We start from the raw sequence: 15899 nt of genomic DNA, 5'->3' as shown, positions 1-15899 counted from the left end.
TTTCCTTTTTCCAAGCATATATGAAAGTATACCACACACATACAAAAACCCACAAACCTTAAATGTAAACACCCATAAGTTATCAAAACATGGATATTTGTCAGATCTCAAAAAGGGCAATGAATAAAACACTGCCAGCATCACAGATGCAACCGGTGCCCTGGTCTTACTTCATTCACTACTCCTTCTTCTTCCTATAGGTACTTAATGTCCTAAATTTTAACAGTGTAGATAAACTTAACAGTTGTAAATGAACTTTTATATATAGAAGGACTCTTAGATATATGGATAGATAGATACATGACAAACAGATTTTACATTATGTAGATTTATTTTTATATAATATTTGTTTTAATTTTTCCTTATTTATCCTATGGAAATAGCGTATTGTACAGTTCTTCTATAACTTTTCTGTTATGCTTTTCTCTCAGGTACACACAAAGAGTAGAATTGCTGGATCATGGGAAATGTATAAGTTCAAATACAGTAGATGATTCCAAAGTGTCCTACAAAGTATTGGTAGTAATTTTTTTAAGCTTATTTATTTACGTTGAGAGAGACAGAAAGAGAGAGTGTGCGTGAGTGCATGCAAGCAGGGGAGGGGCAGAGAGAGAAGGGGACAGAGGATCCAAAGTGGGCTCTGTGCTGACAGCAGAGAGCCCCATGTGGGACTCAATCTCATGAACCATGAGATCATGACCCGAACTGAAGTCTGACTGATTGAGCCACCAGGTGCCCTAACAGTAATTTTTTGAGTATCTTCCCTAGCCAAGACTTTATATAAACAAATAATCGGCTATAAGATACTTAGGTCTGCTTTTAACTTTAAACTGTTTAAGTAATAATACACAAAGTATAGGAGAGTGAAAACTTTAGAGTAGTAATACTGACAAATAACTCTCTTTACTCCATAAATGTGTGTTACACACACACTCTTTGAACTAAGTAAAACTAAGTGTTATGGGTCATAGTCTATGACAATGCAGCCTGATGTTTCAAATCAATGGAGGCATTCCAGGGTTATCTGCCAAATGTGGATCTTCATCAACCGATATAATTTTTGTTCAGATCCAACACTTCTGGGTGAATGTTTTTCTTTTTGAACTATATTAGCCATATAGGGACTGTGTGTTTGTTAGAATCTACTTCTAATTTCTGTTTGTTTGCTTCTTTTGTTTGCTCTCTGCTGATGTTCAAGGTATTTTTCACAGACCTGGGTGCTTTTCTGCCACCTGTAATTACTTCTGTTTGGGGCATGATTCCCAAACACCCTGTCGTCTGAGATTTTCTAGCAGAGCTGCTTTAAAGTTTGACTTCTGTAGGAAGTGCAAGCTGAAATGACTTTCCTTTACCATTATTCACACATAGGGTGATTGAACATCGACATCAATCACATTTACCTATAGACAGCAAGATTCAGGATGATCTGGTTATGTCTTTCATCATCTTTCACAGAGAAGTTAAGTTTGGGGTTCATTTATTTTCAGGGATTTTCCATCTTCATTGATCAAAGTTCTGGTGGTTTCCCTTTCTTGCTTGTAGCACATAATTTTTCTCGGTCTTTCCATTATTTTTCCATCTGTCTAAGAGTTTCCAATGTAGACTAAGAAGAAAACTCAGAGGTTACACCAGAATGCTAGGTCTTCTTTGCTTTCATCTGACTTCTTTTGATTGAGTTCCATTTCTTCTATTTCTAGCATCTGGTGGTCTTTGTTCTTTAAAGATGATAGGACAGTAGTGATATCTGTGTATCAATATCTGGCAAAACCGGGTAACTTTTCTTTTTGTCTATTTTTATGCTATTTTTGAAGTCTCTTCTGAGCCACATGTTTCTATCTTGGGCACATTTGAGACAATATGCCTTTCCTGCCCAATTACTGAATACTTCTGCAATTCCTGAATCTTTTCTGAACTTCCTTTATTTATCAACCCACATTTTAATTGCTGAAGAATTGCCACCAACAACTTCCTGTATCCTTCAAAGTCAGCACTTGGGTTATATATGCAAAAGAGCCCCTTCAGATAGATGCTGTGCTGCAGGGTTTTTCTGTTGATGAGCTCTCCGGGGAAATTCACATTCAAGGTAAATTTTGTAGACCCTTCAGTCTTTCCAAATTCTTAATTTTTTCAGGGTTGTTAAAAGCTAAATTGAAATATTCAAGTTTCTTGAGTTTTCCAAAGGGATTATTTTGAAGGTAGATAATTTTTAAAACATGGCACCACTGGTCAAGATGATCTCTATTTCTTGTTGATGCAAGGAGAGTTCCTCCACAGGGGAAAATTACACAGTCACTGCATTTGGAATTCTGGCTTTCTGTCTAGTGAAGATCTTCTGTAATTTGCCTCATGGCACCTTTCCCTTCTGTGGGCCTATGAAGCCTGATTGGGACCTCTAGGATTGTTGGTAATAATTTATACTTTAATATCTAAGAGTTCTTTTTGTGCCACATCTTTTGTGTTTGTGTTGTCTCAGTAGAGAAATAGAAACCACAGTAGTTTGTATTGTCAATCTTTTGTTTATTTGTTTGCTTTAATTTTAGCCATTTGGTGGGTGTGCAGTGGTATATCACTACAATTTTAATTTAAATTTCCTTTATGACTACCGATGCTGATCCCCTTTCCTATGTCATTGGAAATCTGAATGTCTTCTTTTGTCCAGTGTCTGCTCAAATCTCTTAGCCACTGTTCTGTTACCTTTTTGTCCTATTGATTTCTAGGGGTTCTTTACCAATTCAGGACATAGCTCATTGGCAACTATATGCATGGCAAATGATTTTTCCTACTTTGTTGATTTAAGTATTTTATTGTGAAAATTTTCAAGCACTTAAGAGAAAATTGGCAAAGTGAACATAATGAAAGTATGTCTATCATTATCCAATTTCAAGAATTATTACTCTATGGACAATCTAGTTTCATCTCTACCCCATCCACTTTCACACACAATTGAATTATTCCAAGATATACATACATATATATATATATATATATATATATACATACACACACATATATATTATAGTTATAGATATAGATAAAATAGATATATATATGTGCGTGTATATATATATGTGTATATATGTGTGTGTGTGTGTGTGTGTGTGTGTGTGTATATATATATATATATATCTTTTTTTTTTTTTTTTACTGGTAAAAATATAAGCTTCCATCTCTAAAAGATCAGAACTAACTTCCAAAATGTAACTAAAACATCCTTATTAGATAAAAAGGTATCTGGGGCACCTGAGTGGCTTAGTCGGTTGAGCATCTGATCTCACGGTCATGATCTCATGGTCCATAAGCTCCAGCCCCATGTCAGGCTCTGCGCTGACAGCTCAGAGTCTAGAGCCTGCATCAGGTTCTGTGTCTCCCTCTCTCTGCCACCCCCCCACTCCCCACCGCTTGAGCTCTGTCTCTCTCTCTCAAAAATAAACATTAAAAAAAAAATTAAAAAAAGAGAAAAGGTATCAAGAGAAGTACAAGATTTTTCATATTGTCTGCTTTATTAATTTTTCCCATATGAACAGTGCTTTCTTACTCTTGTTTAATTATTTCCATACTCTAAGGAGTTAACATTTTCTTATAAAATTGTTTAAAAATCTTATAGTTTTTTCCCTTCATATTTAAATTTAAAATCAATCTGGGCTCTACCTTCATGTATTGTAGCGGCCAAGTTTGTTTATTTTTTCATGTATTGCTATCTACACAGCATCTTGATTTTTTTCTTCTTAATACAGTGCTCTGGATTGCCACATTACTGTATATCAAATTTCTAAAAATGAGTGAGTCTATTTCTGAACTTTCTATTCTGGTCTGTGTATTTATCTAACCTAGTAGCCATATCACATTATCATAATTGTTAAACCTTTTAAAAGGTTTAAAGGTTTTAAAATAATTCCTGCTAACTATTAGACCAGATAGTCCAAAGGTGTTCTTCTTAAAAGGTATCTTATCTATTCCTGAACCTTCATACATTTCAATGTGTGTTTTCTGAATCAGCTCATCAACTTTTACAAATGAAAAACTAAAGTGTTGGGAATTATTAAGATTGCATTTTGTTTATCAACAAATTCAGAAAGAAGTGAAATGTTTATACAAGTCAAACTTGCAACGCATGATCATGTATTATTTGGTACCTATCCATCTATCTTATTTAATTATTCTCAACATTTTTCCCCAACCAGAAGTCTTGTGCAATGTTTGTTAAATTAATTCCTACCTATGTGATATACTTTGGTGCTTTTATAACTGGTTTTATATAATATGATTTTTATCTGCTTCTTATTTATTATTATATGGAAATACTAGGTTTTTTTCACTATCTTCATGTTGTTCTACCTTGCCTAACTTATTTATAAATATATTTATGCATATTCTTTTGAGGATTTTCTACATATTCTTCATGTTCAGTCATATAATCTGTACACCTATTTTTTCCTTATTATTTTAACATATTTGTTTTTTCTTGGATCATGGATTATTGAAAAGAGGGATTGTTTCTTACTCTATTAAAAGCAGATGTAATGATTATGAGTTTCTCTTTTACAAAAACAGCTCAAACAGCTAATCTAACTTGATATCAAAGAGAAGCACCTAAATTTTTTTCTTTTTCCTTAATTAAAAAAACCACAAATTTATATTATAAAATAGGTCTATTACCTTTTCTCTAATGGTGCTCACTTAATAGGTTTTCTGTACTGAGATATTAGGTATATAACCTTCTATCTTCTCATTGTCTGACTGTCTCTCTTCTACCTATCAACCATGCATTGTGTAAATGGTAGAATCAAAAATAAACATAGGAAATAGTCAACCTTCAGGAAGCACTTTCTACATAGTAGAAAATAGGATCATCCCCAAAATGTTTATATATATAATATGTATAATACATATGCAATCTCACAGGATGACCTTTTTTAAAAAATCAGTGTAGTTGCCATCATACTCCAATTTTAAAAATAAATAAAACTAAATCTTCGGGAATTTAAGGAATGTAACCTTGGAAACCCACTAGTAAATAATGTATTTCACATAGAAAACATGATTTAGCGAGTTATCTAGTCTTTCTCAGCTTATATATGCATTGCATGTTTACAGATGTTTAAAATATAGTAGAAAAATTTTATCTAATATTTATTTTTTAAGTGTAAAAAAATATGACTTTCCCCCCAAGACACAAAGAATCAAATCTGAACCTTTAGAATTTTTAAGAATAAAACAAAACAAAAAAATCCTGTTAATTATGTCTACCTTTTATTTTTTTTATATATATATGAAATTTATTGACAAAATGGTTTCCATACAACACCCAGTGCTCATCCCAAAAGGTGCCCTCCTCAATACCCATCACCCACCCTCCCCTCCCTCCCACCCCCCATCAACCCTCAGTTTGTTCTCAGTTTTTAACAGTCTCTTATGCTTTGGCTCTCTCCCACTCTAACCTCTTTTTTTTTTTTTTTTTCCTTCCCCTCCCCCATGGGTTCCTGTTAAGTTTCTCAGGATCCACATAAGAGTGAAACCATATGGTATCTGTCTTTCTCTGTATGGCTTATTTCACTTAGCATTACACTCTCCAGTTCCATCCACGTTGCTACAAAAGGCCATATTTCATTTTTCTCATTGCCATGTAGTATTCCATTGTGTATATATACCACAATTTCTTTATCCATTCATCAGTTGATGGACATTTAGGCTCTTTCCATAATTTGGCTATTGTTGAGAGTGCTGCTATGAACATTGGGGTACAAGTGCCCCTATGCATCAGTACTCCTGTATCCCTTGGATAAATTCCTAGCAGTGCTATTGCTGGGTCATAGGGTAGGTCTATTTTTAATTTTCTGAGGAACCTCCACACTGCTTTCCAGAGCGGCTGCACCAATTTGCATTCCCACCAACAGTGCAAGAGGGTTCCCGTTTCTCCACATCCTCTCCAGCATCTATAGTCTCCTGATTTGTTCATTTTGGCCACTCTGACTGGCGTGAGGTGATACCTGAGTGTGGTTTTGATTTGTATTTCCCTGATAAGGAGCGACGCTGAACATCTTTTCATGTGCCTGTTGGCCATCTGGATGTCTTCTTTAGAGAAGTGTCTATTCATGTTTTCTGCCCATTTCTTCACTGGGTTATTTGTTTTTCGGGTGTGGAGTTTGGTGAGCTCTTTATAGATTTTAGATACTAGCCCTTTGTCCGATATGTCATTTGCAATATCTTTTCCCATTCCGTTGGTTGCCTTTTAGTTTTGTTGGTTGTTTCCTTTGCTGTGCAGAAGCTTTTTATCTTCATAAGGTCCCAGTAATTCACTTTTGCTTTTAATTCCCTTGCCTTTGGGGATGTGTCGAGTAAGAGATTGCTACGGCTGAGGTCAGAGAGGTCTTTTCCTGCTTTCTCCTCTAAGGTTTTGATGGTTTCCTGTCTCACATTTAGGTCCTTTATCCATTTTGAGTTTATTTTTGTAAATGGTGTGAGAAAGTGGTCTAGTTTCAACCTTCTGCATGTTGCTGTCCAGTTCTCCCAGCACCATTTGTTAAAGAGGCTGTCTTTTTTCCATTGGATGTTCTTTCCTGCTTTGTCAAAGATGAGTTGGCCATACGTTTGTGGGTCTAGTTCTGGGGTTTCTATTCTATTCCATTGGTCTGTGTGTCTGTTTTTGTGCCAATACCATGCTGTCTTGATGATGACAGCTTTGTAGTAGAGGCTAAAGTCTGGGATTGTGATGCCTCCTGCTTTGGTCTTCTTCTTCAAAATTCCTTTGGCTATTCGGGGCCTTTTGTGGTTCCATATGAATTTTAGGATTGCTTGTTCTAGTTTCGAGAAGAATGCTGGTGCAATTTTGATTGGGATTGCAGTGAATGTGTAGATAGCTTTGGGTAGTATTGACATTTTGACAATATTTATTCTTCCAATCCATGAGCACGGAATGTCTTTCCATTTCTTTAAATCTTCTCCAATTACCTTCATAAGCTTTCTATAGTTTTCAGCATACAGATCCTTTACATCTTTGGTTAGATTTATTCCTAGGTATTTTATGCTTCTTGGTGCAATTGTGAATGGGATCAGTTTCTTTATTTGTCTTTCTGTTGCTTCATTGTTAGTGTATAAGAATGCAACTGACTTCTGTACATTGATTTTGTATCCTGCAACTTTGCTGAATTCATGTATCAGTTCTAGCAGACTTTTGGTGGAGTCTATCGGATTTTCCATGTATAATATCATGTCATCTGCAAAAAGCGAAAGCTTGACTTCATCTTTGCCAATTTGGATGCCTTTGATTTCCTTTTGTTGTCTGATTGCTGATGCTAGAACTTCCAGCACTATGTTAAACAACAGCGGTGAGAGTGGGCATCCCTGTCGTGTTCCTGATCTCAGGGAAAAAGCTCTCAGTTTTTCCCCATTGAGGATGATGTTAGCTGTGGGCTTTTCATAAATGGCTTTTATGATGTTTAAGTATGTTCCTTCTATCCCGACTTTCTCAAGGGTTTTTATTAAGAAAGGGTGCTGGATTTTGTCAAAGGCCTTTTCTGCATCGATTGACAGGATCATATGGTTCTTCTCTTTTTTTTTTGTTAATGTGATGTATCACGTTGATTGATTTGAGAATGTTGAACCAGCCCTGCATCCCAGGAATATATCCCACTTGATCATGGTGAATAATTCTTTTTATATGCTGTTGAATTCGATTTGCTAGTATCTTATTGAGAATTTTTGCATCCATATTCATCAGGGATATTGGCCTGTAGTTCTCTTTTTTTACTGGGTCTCTGTCTGGTTTAGGAATCAAAGTAATACTGGCTTCATAGAATGAGTCCGGAAGTTTTCCTTCCCTTTCTATTTCTTGGAATAGCTTGAGAAGGATAGGTATTATCTCTGCTTTAAACGTCTAGTAGAACTCCCCTGGGAAGCCATCTGGTCCTGGACTCTTATTTGTTGGGAGATTTTTGATAACCGATTCAATTTCTTCACTGGTTATGGGTCTGTTCAAGCTTTCTATTTCCTCCTGATTGAGTTTTGGAAGAGTGTGGGTGTTCAGGAATGTGTCCATTTCTTCCAGGTTGTCCAATTTGTTGGCATATAAATTTTCATAGTATTCCCTGATAATTGTTTGTATCTCTGAGGGATTGGTTGTAATAATTCCATTTTCATTCATGATTTTATCTATTTGGGTCATCTCCCTTTTCTTTTTGAGAAGCCTGGCTAGAGGTTTGTCAATTTTGTTTATTTTTTCAAAAAACCAACTCTTGGTTTCGTTGATCTGCTCTACAGTTTTTTTAGATTCTATATTGTTTATTTCTGCTCTGATCTTCATTATTTCTCTTCTTCTGCTGAGTTTAGGCTGCCTTTGCTGTTCTGCTTCTAGTTCCTTTAGGTGTGCTGTTAGATTTTGTATTTGGGATTTTTCTTGTTTCTTGAGATAGGCCTGGATTGCAATGTATTTTCCTCTCAGGACTGCCTTCGCTGCGTCCCAAAGCGTTTGGATTGTTGTATTTTCATTTTCGTTTGTTTCCATATATTTTTTGATTTCTTCTCTAATTGCCTGGTTGACCCACTCATTCGTTAGTAGGGTGTTCTTTAACCTCCATGCTTTTGGAGGTTTTCCAGACTTTTTCCTGTGGTTGATTTCAAGCTTCATAGCATTGTGGTCTGAAAGTATGCATGGTATAATTTCAATTCTTGTAAACTTATGAAGGGCTGTTTTGTGACCCAGTATATGATCTATCTTGGAGAATGTTCCATGTGCACTCGAGAAGAAAGTATATTCTGTTGCTTTGGGATGCAGAGTTCTAAATATATCTGTCAAGTCCATCTGATCCAATGTATCATTCGGGGCCCTTGTTTCTTTATTGACCGTGTGTCTAGATGATCTATCCATTTCTGTAAGTGGGGTGTTAAAGTCCCCAGCAATTACCACATTCTTATCAATAAGGTTGCTTCTGTTTATGAGTAATTGTTTTATATATTTGGGGGCTCCGGTATTCGGCGCATAGACATTTATAATTGTTAGCTCTTCCTGATGGATAGACCCTGTAACTATTATATAATGTCCTTCTTCATCTCTTGTTACAGCCTTTAATTTAAAGTCTAGTTTGTCTGATATAAGTATGGCTACTCCGGCTTTCTTTTGGCTTCCAGTAGCATGATAAATAGTTCTCCATCCCCTCACTCTGAATCTAAAGGTGTCCTCAGGTCTAAAATGAGTCTCTTGTAGACAGCAAATAGATGGATCTTGTTTTTTTATCCATTCTGATACCCTATGTCTTTTGGTTGGCGCATTTAATCCGTTTACATTCAGTGTTATTATAGAAAGATACGGGTTTAGAGTCATTGTGATGTCTGTATGTTTTATGCTTGTAGTGATGTCTCTGGTACTTTGTCTCACAGGGTCCCCCTTAGGATCTCTTGTAGGGCTGGTTTAGTGGTGACAAATTCCTTCAGTTTTTGTTTGTTTGGGAAGACCTTTATCTCTCCTTCTATTCTAAATGACAGACTTGCTGGATAAAGGATTCTCGGCTGCATATTTTTGCTGTCTAGCACCCTGAAAATCTCGTGCCAATTCTTTCTGGCCTGCCAAGTTTCAAAAGAGAGATCAGTCACGAGTCTTATAGGTCTCCCTTTATATGTGAGGGCACGTTTACCCCTTGCTGCTTTCAGAATTTTCTCTTTATCCTTGTATTTTGCCAGTTTCACTATGATATGTCGTGCAGAAGATCGATTCAAGTTACGTCTGAAGGGAGTTCTCTGTGCCTCTTGGATTTCAATGCCTTTTTCCTTCCCCAGTTCAGGGAAGTTCTCAGCTATTATTTCTTCAAGTACCCCTTCAGCACCTTTCCCTCTCTCTTCCTCCTCTGGGATACCAATTATGCGTATATTATTTCTTTTTAGTGTATCACTTAGTTCTCTAATTTTCCCCTCATACTCCTGGATTTTTTTATCTCTCTTTTTCTCAGCTTCCTCTTTTTCCATAACTTTATCTTCTAGTTCACCTATTCTCTCCTCTGCCTCTTCCATCCGAGCCGTGGTGGTTTCCATTTTGTTTTGCATTTCATTTAAAGCGTTTTTCAGCTCCTCGTGACTGTTCCTTAGTCCCTTGATCTCTGTAGCAAGAGATTCTCTGCTGTCCTGTATACTGTTTTCAAGCCCAGCGATTAATTTTATGACTATTATTCTAAATTCACTTTCTGTTATATTATTTAAATCCTTTTTGATCAGCTCATTAGCTGTTGTTATTTCCTGGAGATTCTTCTGAGGGGAATTCTTCCGTTTGGTCATTTTGGATAGTCCCTGGTGTGTTGAGGACCTGCAGGGCACTTCCCCTGTGCTGTGGTGTATAACTGGAGTTGGTGGGCGGGGCCGCAGTCAGTCCTGATGTCTGCCCCCAGCCCACCGCTGGGGCCACAGTCAGACTGGTGTGTGCCTTCTCTTCCCCTCTCCTAGGGGCGGGATTCCCTGTGGGGTGGTGTGGCCCGTCTGGGCTACTTGCACAATGCCAGGCTTGTGATGCTGGGGATCTGGCGTATTAGCTGGGGTGGGTAGGCAAGGTGCACGGCGGCAGGGGGGGCAGGATTAGCTCGCTTCTCCTTAGGTGATCCACTTCAGGAGGGGCCCTGTGGCAGCCGGAGGGAGTCAGATCCGCTGCCGGAGGTTTGGCTCCGCAGAAGCACAGAGTTGGGTGTTTGAGCGGAGCCAGCAATTTCCCTGGCAGGAACCGGTTCCCTTTGGGATTTTGGCTGGGGGATGGGCGGGGGAGATGGCGCTGGCGAGCGCCTTTGTTCCCCGCCAAACTGAGCTCTGTCGTCCGGGGGCTCAGCAGCTCTCCCTCCCTTTGTCCTCCAGCCTTCCCGCTCTCCGAGCAGAGCTGTTAACTTATGACCTCCCAGACGCTAAGTCGTGCTTGCTGTCGGAACACAGTCCGTCAGGCTCCTCCGCTTTTGCAAGCCAGACTCAGGGACTCTGCTTGGCCGGCGAGCCGCCCCTCCGCCCCGGCTCCCTCTGCCAGTCCGTGGAGCACGCACCGCCTCGCCGCCCTTCCTACCCTCTTCCGTGGGCCTCTCGTCTGCACTTGGGTCTGGCGACTCCGTTCTGCTAATCCTCTGTTGGTTTTCTGGGTTATTTAGGCAGGTGTAGGTGGAATCTAAGTGATCAGCAGGACGCGCGGTGAGCCCAGTGTCCTCCTATGCTGCCATCTTCCCCTCCTGGCTATGTCTACCTTTTAAAGATGGAAACATTGACACAATGGCCTGTATATGCAAAAGGTCTTTTAAATCTAAGTTGTTAAATTTTTTTTAGATTTTCATGTTGATGTAATTTATTGAGCAAAACAACACCACAAGTGATGAAAACTATCATCTTTCCAACAAATACTTTTCTTTAAAAATAAGTTCTTAATTCACATAATGAAAACATTTATTTCAACATTTTACCTTAGCTTCTCCACTCCTGTCATACATCTTGTATGAGTGTGCATATAGAGAATTATAAATCTCCTATTATTGGATTCAGTCTTAGCTAAAATACAGAACCGGAAACCAGAGACTACACAGCTTAATAAGGAAATTAATGTGGAAATAGTGGCTATTATATAATACTCTTTCTTTGAGAAGACAAAGGATTCAACCAAGAAGCAGTGTGCAAACTGATCAATGTTTGGTTATTAATGTGTTTTCCCAATAGTTCATATGTGATTTCAACACTTTGTTTTTTACCCCCTTTGGGCTTCAGAATTTTGTATCTAGAAAAAAAATAAATAATTTAGATCAAGGACTAGGAAACTATATGGTCTAGGAACCCAATCTTGCCCACAAACTAAGAATGTTTTTTTTTACATTCTTAAATTGTTTATTTTAAATGGCTATGTAAATATGTAAACATTTAAATGATATCCTTGATTTTGCTTCTTGGCCCATAAAACTTAAGACTAACTTGGACAAAATGTTTGCTAACACTAATCTAGATAATTCCTAAAATGTTTTCTTGATTAAGAGTTCTTTACTTCAAATAAAGATATATTTGATTCACTGTCATACAAGGTTAAGTAAAACAAAACAAAACAAAACAAAACAAAACAAAACAAAACACCTAAGTGTTTTCAATTGGAAGACAGCTAAAAGAAGGAATAAAACTTTACAAAAGTGTGAGAAGGATTTGGATTTCCAGGTCAGTAAAGCTTCTGGTAGCATTCTGATGATCAGAAACCCAAAGTTATGGGCTGAGTAGTATCCCACCCAAATTCATACACTGAACCAGTACCTTAAAATGTGGCTGCATTGGAGGAAGGGCCTATGGATTTGTTTAAATTGAAATTAGGCCTTTAGGGTGGGTTCTACAATGATCTGACAGCTGTCCTTATTGGAAGAAATCTGGGCACAAAGAGAGAGAGACACCAGGGATGTGCATCCCAGAAGAAAGGCCCTGTGAGAACCCAGTGAGGTGGGCATTTGCAAGTCAAGGAGAGAGGCCTTAGGGGATAGGAACCTGACCAAACCTTGATCTTGGACTTCCAAGCCATCAGAACTGTGAGAAAATAAATTTCTTTTTTTTTTTTTTTTTTTTAATTTTTAACGTTTATTTATTTTTGAGACAGAGAGAGATAGAGCATGAACGGGGGAGGGTCAGAAAGAGAGGGAGACACAGAATCTGAAAACAGGCTCCAGGCTCTGAGCAGTCAGCACAGAGCCCGACGCGGGGCTTGAACTCACAGACTGTGAGATCATGACCTGAGCCGAAGTCGGCTGCTTAACCGACTGAGCCACCCAGGCGCCCCAGAAAATAAATTTCTTTTGTTTAAGACATCCTGTCTCGAGTACTTTGTTATGGCAACCCTAGCAAATTAATACAAGACATTCAAAAACCTACAGCCAATTATCTCTGGTCCTCTCAGAACAATTGTGTAATTTTCAAGAAGGGAAAAAAAAAAAAAAAAAGAAGATACCCAAATGCTTCCATCAAAACATAATGTTTATCATGTCCTGAAGTGCATACACCAGCAAATAACCATATTTGCTTCTCTTCTATTTTTCTCTTATTCTGTGAGCACCTTTTACTAGTATAACCAAAGTTTGAATCTACTGCCAACAAAGTCTGAGTAATATAGTTTCTAGCACCTATGATACTGGTGCGTGAAAAAAAAAAAAAAAAAAAAAGGAAGTTCAACAAACAAAAGGAAGTTAATTACTATGGAGAGCAAAGTAAGTAGAGGTGTCGTCTCCTATGGTCATCTGTACTGGGTCTAACTCCAATTAACTCTTGAACAATACAAGAACAATATTGTGCTTTCATCAAACATGATGTAGCTGTCTCTTACACTTAGACATGCTCACTTTCTCCCTGCAAAAGAAGCATAAAGTGAACTAGTCACTATATTCATCTTTTTGATACATATTTATTTTAATTCACTTAATATTCCCTTTAGATATTTTGAAATTAAATAAATATTTTCAAACTCCATTTTTGGTTAGGAAGTTTTAGATAGCAGACCAGTGCATCTTCATGGAACAACTAGAAAATTTACATAAAAATTACACAAATTATCTACTTGAGGGCAGTGGAAAGCTTCAGAGGCAACTAAAGGGCTTAAGGCACTAGAATGTGGAGGATCTCAGAAACTCAGAATCTCACAGGGGGTGAATAGACCACAGAATCTTCTACCCTTAGGACACTTGCTGGTAATTCTGAGAATTGTAAAACCTGAAGAAACTTCCCAGGGAATTATGAGGACAGAGAAACCACAAGTACATGATAGGTTTTCAGCTTCGGACATTTATCAAATGTAAATAAAATACTGAATTAGAGTTTAGGATCTATTAGGAAGAAGAACCCTGCCAGAGACATCAGACTGTTGGTTGGAAACCCTGCAGTGCCAGAGTATTACAAGGGTAAACTGAGTAAACTGAGCCTGATGTAGCATAGCTCTTGCTTGAATTGTCCACTACTACATTTTGCTAGTGACCAGTAAGGTAAATTTTTTTTAGAGGAAGTTAAATCATTTGTTATGATAGGAGAAGATAGGATTCAGTAGGCTGAGAGGGAAAGATTAGGGCCTCAAGTCCCTGGGTGGGGAAAAACACTGATTTTTGAATGATGCTGGGAGTGTCTCACTACAGCAAGCCCCTCAGGCATAAGATTCCTCTCAAGAATGTTAACAGACCCCACCTACTCCCCTCAGGGGAGGTTTCCCCTCAGGAATTTGAAGAGAACTAAGTATGGCCATAGACCACCCCTCATACAATGTAAACCAGTCAGGCATGGACAACCAAGCACCTAGAGCTTTCAAGCCATTAAGAGTAGAATCTGAGAAGGAATAAGGGGGAAGTTAGGGGGAGGGCTGACCAGAACCTTATACAACAAGGACCCTTGCCTATAGTCCTCAGGCATTTACTTTCCAATGTCCCCTCTCTGTAAAGAGAGCTTCCCTACTAGTCTTCCTTTCTAATCTTATATTCTAATAAACTTTTGTCTTCTGCTCATTTTGTGCCCACCTCTTCATTTTTCGACGTGGCAAGACAACAAATCTCAGGTTTTGTGGTAAAAAATCCTGGCAACACTGTTATACTTTTTCATACTCAGTATCTGGGATTCCTTTAAAAATAATTATGTTTAAAAAACAAAACAAGGGGCGCCTGGGTGGCGCAGTCGGTTAAGCGTCCGACTTCAGCCAGGTCACGATCTCGCGGTCCGTGAGTTCGAGCCCCGCGTGGGGCTCTGGGCTGATGGCTCAGAGCCTGGAGCCTGTTTCTGATTCTGTGTCTCCCTCTCTCTCTGCCCCTCCCCCGTTCATGCTCTGTCTCTCTCTGTCCCAAAAATAAATAAAAACATTGAAAAAAAAAATTAAAAAAAAAATAAAAAACAAAACAAAACTAGAAACACCTTGACCAAAAGTCAAGAAGAAAAATCAAAATATAAGGGAAAATAGAAAGTGCCCTATAAACGGTACATATATTGAATGAACTGACAAGGACTTTAGACATTTATGATTGTTGTATTCAAGAAATGGAGAAAAACAGGGAGAAAGACGCTAATTGAAGAATCTCACAAGAGGACTGAAATCTATAGAATTAAATTAAACAGGAATGCAAGAAATTGAAAAGTACAACATTTGAACTCAGACATTTATCCGATGGGGGAGACAGAGCAGAATTTATTATAGGCTGCCACTGAGTCCACTTTATAGTCAACCAACAAATAAATTACTAAAGCCATTGACAGTTGCTCAAGCTAACACAGTAAATCCAGACTATCTGATAAGTTGTACCCACATTGATTAATTTGGTTCAATTCAATGTGATGTCTCTTATTCTTTGATTTAAAACCTTAAAATTTATTCAATCAATCCCTAAAAACATTCCCCAGGTCTCTCTTTCTCTCTCACTCTCTACCTCTGTATGTATGTATATATGCATGTATGTGCATGCACACACACACACACACACACACACACACACACATACAATCTTTCAGTTCTTTCAGTGTTCATGCTATATTCATGGAATCCAGACTTTGTTCTTATCTGCATGGGGTATTCTGACTGCTGCTGTCTGACTCTAGTTATGTGTCTGGGTTTTGTTGTGGACCTTGTGGAGAACAGTATCCTCTTAAAAAGCCTTTTCTTCAGATGAAAACATTATAGTCTCTACAAACATAGATGCTCAAAGCTATAATGAAAGGCTGACCAGCTAGCAAGGGAGTCTCAATGTATTTGTGAGTTTATGATTTTTCATTCATCTTCACTCAAATATCCCCATTACAATGTACTGAATTCCACTCTTTCTCATACTTAATGAAATTGTTAATTTAACTTATTTTCTAATTTAAGCAACAGAACGATTTGCTCAAGGCTTACAGATAATGGACACTGTTTCTATATGATAAGCAGTTATTTTAGTGTAGTTCTATAAGTTTGCTGGGTCTCTAAT

The 15899-nt window shown here is 37.9% G+C and overlaps 1 pseudogene; it reads right to left on the bottom strand.

The window, feature by feature from the left end:
• Nucleotides 1-995: 995 nt before the first annotated feature.
• LOC115526349 lies at nucleotides 996-1748 on the bottom strand (annotated as a pseudogene).
• Nucleotides 1749-15899: the final 14151 nt, after the last annotated feature.

Source organism: Lynx canadensis, chromosome D1 (genome assembly GCF_007474595.2).
Source record: "Lynx canadensis isolate LIC74 chromosome D1, mLynCan4.pri.v2, whole genome shotgun sequence".
NCBI lineage: Eukaryota > Metazoa > Chordata > Mammalia > Carnivora > Felidae > Lynx > Lynx canadensis.
This window is presented reverse-complemented; position numbering and strand designations above follow the sequence as displayed.